The sequence below is a fragment of the Varroa destructor genome, unplaced genomic scaffold, assembly GCF_002443255.2.
Source record: "Varroa destructor unplaced genomic scaffold, Vdes_3.0 BEIS01000002.1, whole genome shotgun sequence".
Taxonomy (NCBI): domain Eukaryota; kingdom Metazoa; phylum Arthropoda; class Arachnida; order Mesostigmata; family Varroidae; genus Varroa; species Varroa destructor.
In genome coordinates this window covers 58,710,412-58,716,411 of record NW_019211455.1, presented here as the reverse complement: position 1 = coordinate 58,716,411, position 6,000 = coordinate 58,710,412, and positions in this window count along the sequence as shown.

Sequence of the window (6,000 nt, the reverse complement as noted above, 5' to 3'; positions counted from 1 at the left end):
TTACATTACTCTTTGAGGTCTAGAAAACCTGACACGAAAAGCTTCAAAGACAAGCCAAAATTCTTCGAAAAAATATTCTCCTTATTCTCTAGACGGTAAAAATTGCGCTCGAATGTTTTAAACTCGGGTCGATGTAGAAGACACTTTTTGATAAGATTCAAAGTTCATTTTTTAGCACAACTAATTGTTCTTCATTAACTTTGGTGTATTTCTTCAAATTACCTTCTTCAAAATTACGATAGTATTTAATAGGGGTACCCGAGAAAATGCTCACACAGTATTAGTAGCATCAGAAAAATCTGATACTGGATCAACATCAGCGCATCTTGGCTTACTAATACTCTCTGACGAATCGGAACTTTGTTAACTACCGAAACCCTTCGACCCTATTTAGCCGTAGTACTGTATAGATAACTTCGATGCACGTTTTAGGGCGAAAATAGCCGCATCATACATGATCTTTTGAAATGTCATTAAAGGATTGAAGACTGTCTACCTTGTGTTGCGTAAAGTCAGACGTTTCCTCATAAGTAATAATAGTTTATAAAAACACTTTAAAATTATTTTTTTAATAATAACTAAATACTTTAGCTACAAATGTCGTATAAAACACGCGTTTTAGTAAAGCTCTCACTATCAGTGCTGGAACCGTCTCGCAATGAGAACGTGGTTGGATTAAATAACGATCGATATTTTATTTCCCTCACGTTTACTTCGTCGATAGATCTGCTCTTTGTGAAAACAGAATTACCTACATCGAAAAACCGACCTCGTCTCAATATGATTGTAGTGACGATAATAGCACGTTCATATATATATGATCATCTATAGTTTAAGTTATTACTCTACATGAACGCACATTACATTTACATGAGAGATTACTCAAAATGGCCGTCATGGCGTTCAATTTCGCTCTTGAAACAAATTTGGTATCTGATTGATCGGATGCCGTATGATCCTCAATAATTAGTAGCCAGCGGCTCAAGACAACATGGAAGCATATGCATACGCGACTATTTTCTGTATATGTAATATTCAGAACCTACTAGGTTGTCTGGGGCTGGGTAGTAGATCTGAACATTTTGATAACTGGTGCGGTAAGCAGGCGAGATTGCTGTTTAGTACCGCAAATCAACGCTCAGTGGTTAAATTTATTTCTCAAAGGTGAGAGCGCTAGTGGAATTTATTAAAGACCGGGTAAGACATAGTATAAAAGGCCTTTCAACGAAGTTTGTTACTGGTGCAACTAGTGCAATAATAATATTTGGAGAACGAAAATGACGGGATTGTCAATTACCGAGTGAATCCTTTCACTTTCGCGTTTTAAACAGAAAAACGAGGTGTTGTGATCACGGCAGCTTTTGAGCAAAACAGAGCGTGAACAATGCGCCCCTTTCAGCATAATATGAGATTTTTCGAAACACGCGTTGCATGACTGAAACGAAAATATTAAGAAGAAGAAGAAAAAAAAAAAACGATTCCTTTACGAGTGAGGACAGATGCTGACCCATGCGATCAGTGTCAATGTCAGTTCGAGCATTATTACTAATAAATAAGATTGTTCAATATACGCCTTCGCCATAGATAGAACAACGCACACAAAAATAACACCAAACAAAAGAACCCTCATATTTTCCAGGTTTATGTTCGTGTGATTTGTAGTACTTTCATGCCTTGAAAAAGCAAGATAATGATAAGTGTATCCTACCGTCCATAGTCTCAGACAAACTTTCCGCAACGGAACGTGGTAAGGTAATGAAAACCATAGCGCTAAATAAATTATAAAAGAGAGTATATTTACCGTGTGCCGAAATACCATTGTTTTGTCTTAACATGGTTTTAAAACTATTCAAGTTTGTCGACTTGGCAAGTAGCCTTCGACAACCTAATAATACCTAAAAATATAAGCGTACGTTGAACAGACCCATTAATCGATATGGAAGGCTTTTCCAAATGGCCTAATCTCATTTTGTGGGCCTAGCCATAGCGTTTCTTTCGGAAATATTATATAGACCTTCTGAATCGTTTCTTCCTTTTTATTCAAAGGTACTCAATAGCTGCCTGCCTACCTATATTCACTTAAACAGCTAATCGTGAGATATTTCCTAGAGAGGTAGATGAGATAGTTCCTAGAAAGGATATTAGTGAATGTTCTTGGTACTGCAACACCATAATGGATCCATGAAAAATACCTATTTTCTTTATTAGGATTTAAAACAAACGTTGTTGGACATTGCGTATATGTACCAACGGTTGTTCATTCATCTAGCTTTACGCATTTTATTGCATTTCTTAGTCATATATCTATATGTTTACATCTGTTTATGGTTGCGAATTACATAACATAGATAGCTACTCCACACGTTACCATCTTTCAAGGTTCCATGAATATCACCTATAATGACTATCAATCACACACATAAATAACTGAATATACATGATACTTTTACATCATGTTATTAGGGTTCGTGACTGGTTAGGGTGAACTAAAACATCTGCAAGGCGACATTTCTGTTTAGCACAAACCCTTGGAACACCTTTTCAGAACTTAGCAGTTTGTGGAGGAGAGTACAAATTATTCACTCATCAAGAATGACGAAGTGAAACAAAAAGATTGATAAACTTAGGAAGTACAATTATTGATCTAAATGTTTTAAACTCAGTAACTGATTGTCCGTGCTGGTGGTATATGGGGGTGATACACACATTCAAAATATTAGTGAAACGCAAAAGGTCCAAGTTACAAAATGCCTACCAATATGGAAGAGAGAGCTGATCCGATTAGCCAAAAATGACGGTCGTAGCCTCAAAGTAGCAGTTGGTATCTGGGTGTCTAATTGAAATATTATTATTATTATTATTGAATACGATGAATACAATATGTCGCCTCGTGCAGAAGTTTGAAAAAATAGGTCACTAGTAGCGTAGCTATAGTGATAAGTGTAAAATGAGTAAATTTTTTTTAAAGCAATTATTTAGAAAAATGAGTAACTGAAATATAGCAAAAGAAAAATCAGTGAAAGTGATAAATAGCGGCACTTCGGCAGATTTATCGGAAAATGGGTCACCAATCTACATCAAAAGAGCAGCGCGCACAGCGGTCTCGAGTATGGTTAAATCGGGCCTAAGAATCAGTTGCCTGCAAAATATAAACTCATGCGTTGATCCGAATATTGTCGTGAAAGCATATCGATTTGTTGATGTGTTCGAGTGTTACACAGTTTTGCTAGATGCATGCAATGGAGGTGATGTAGCTAACAATGGGACACATCAAAAGAGGTCAGGATTTTTAGACATATTTAATGTCGTGTGTCCTTGACTGAAGCGTTAAATAACCCTTAAACAGGCGACGGGTTATTCGTATAAGTGCGCTCCGTTCTCCACAATGTCCAAAAGCATCGGAATAAAAGGTTCAAAGTCAAGCCATGTTTAAGGGTCAATGCTGGGGTGAATGACGTCAAGGCAACAACTGGCGCGTCCCTTAATGAGTTGAACAATCGCATCAGCAAACCCGTAACCGTAGCCGCTGGTGTCAGTGATCGCCAAAATCTATCAAATGCAACCCTTTCACGGCGACCAGAGGCGTAATTTTATGAGGGTGCGACACATATCCAGTTGATCATCATATACCAATGTAACCGCAAGTGGTTAACACAATCATCGAGCTAGGTAAGTGGTGAAAATTAGTCATAATGAAAAGGAAAACTAGATGGGGAAACACTCGAGCATATTAATTATTTTAAAGTAACAGCGATTACACAAGCAGACATATTTATGGCAGAAATTGGTCATGATACAAAGAACAGCTTTGTGTGGATCAGTTGTTGGAGTTCATCGATCGAAACGTTGCTAGGAAAGGAAACACCGGTAACACTGATTTGTTGATAAATGAGAACCCGTCGGACTCAGAACACAAAGATTAAAAGAAACAATTTTCCCGTCATGCCGGATCGCGTAATAAACCCTACAAGTTAGCTCAAGACTTTATTTTCGAAAGGACCTGTCAAGGCAAGCGGGTCCGAGGAACTATGCTTACCAAGCACCACCATCTGAACAGATGCTGACGTGGGGGTACGTCACACAAATTGATTAAACAGCTGAGCTGTGACAATGTCACCAATTTTCTTCGATTCTCATTTTGTTCGATGATAAAAATGAATGTCGTTCAATGGGGAACGTATTATGACAAACCTATGTATAAATGGTTGCATATTATTAATGCAATCCACTAAAGGTAGATACATGCAGAAGAAGAGAACGAAGGGTTATCAAAGAACAGAATGTAAAACTATCCATACGTCAGAGTCCCGTAGTTTTTCTACCTGGGCTGCGGTCAGGACCATGAGCCTTAATCGCAACAACGTAGTGGCCGCAGCCTAGGGATGTCCCGAACATAATGGAAGTGAAAAGACGGAAGTGAACCGGTAGGGTTTAAGGCAGAAAACCATTACGCCGCGTCAGACGAAGACACAATAGGTGAAACAGAAGTCCTGTGGAAGAACCCTCCCGAAACGAAGGTGTACTACTACGCGAAGCTACTGTAGCTTTATGACCAGAATGTCATGCACAGGATCATAGAAAGTCGTTCGCTCAGAGCGTATTAAAAGTAGCGTTTAGTGAACGTATTGGTATGTCATTACTGGCGGTAGGCCTTATTCCACGAAAGCGACGACTCCATAGAGTTCGTAATCATGTTCGTCTGTCGGGTCGGGTTCAGGCAGGCTGCTTGGAGGAAGTGGTTGACCTAAGCGTCAAAAAGATGAATGGCTGAACTTAATTCAATAGTAAGCTCGTGGTCGCATGGTTAAATAAAAAAATCTGTCGTGCGTATACACGTACGGGCATCCATCCACAATACTGCAACGACGTTCAATAAGGGGCGAATGATCAGGCTAAGATGAACACGTCAGGTTAATTGCTTGATGTCCACCCAAAATGCCATATACATCTGAAACGAAGTATGAAGATCGCCACGCAAGCGCTAGTGAAGCAGATTATGAAGCTAATCCACCGAAGCGCTTCGCTGCGAGTTCTCAGGTAAGAGTGATTTAAGTGCGATGATGACCCAATGGGGTGCGAGGCTGCTAAATGGATTAGGTCGTACGCCAGATTACATAAGCGGCAGTGAAGGAGTCGGGATTACGCGCGTACAACGTGTATTCGTAGCGTTCGTCGCTGTGATAGCCAGTAATGTTTAAAGGCTGCTCGCTTGGCGGGATGTCGTAAATTAGTACGATCACGTCGATCAATAGTTGTGCGTAACGTGGCTTACCGATTGCCGTCGGGATTCAAGAGCTACCTGCATGTCGCTGAAGATAGCATCGGCTATTCAGAGAGGCAAATGGAATATTACTGATAAGTCTAGCATGGAATTACGTATGCCTAATAGGGTACCATGAGTATAAATGGGTGTACATATGGAAGGAGGACGATACGATTCATGGAGAGCGTGCTCAAACTGATCTGATTGTTACCTGAGTCCCTAAGCAAAAAGGAATGAAGAGCGCACAAGGAGCGGCTTCGCGACGGAAGTAAATGTAAATGACGAGTTATTTTGAGAAATTGATTCCCATATATTGGTAGTAGTTATAATGCGCACAATGGCACACAGCGGCTGTTTGTTGCGTAATTTTCGAAGAGCGCAAGTGGAAGCTTATGACGAAGTGACATTTATTTGTCGTTGTTATCAATAACGGCTAAGTTGTCGACAATGAGTTGTCAACATAGTATCGTAAATTAGGGGGCGTTATGGTTCAGATCGAATCTGCTTAGCTGAAGTGGCTGCGTCGACTCAAAGTAAGAACGCACAGAGGGGCTAATTCACAACTAGAACGTCGCTACCATCCAGTATCGTCCGAGAAGAGACAGCAAGGAAAGATGAAAGAAAGTATTCACTATATTTCTGATTTATCCAGTTTGCCTAAGGTTTGCAACTGATTTGCAAGCAGTTCAATCGTTGCCCGTGGAATATCATATTAACGGTTTCGAAAAAAAATAAAA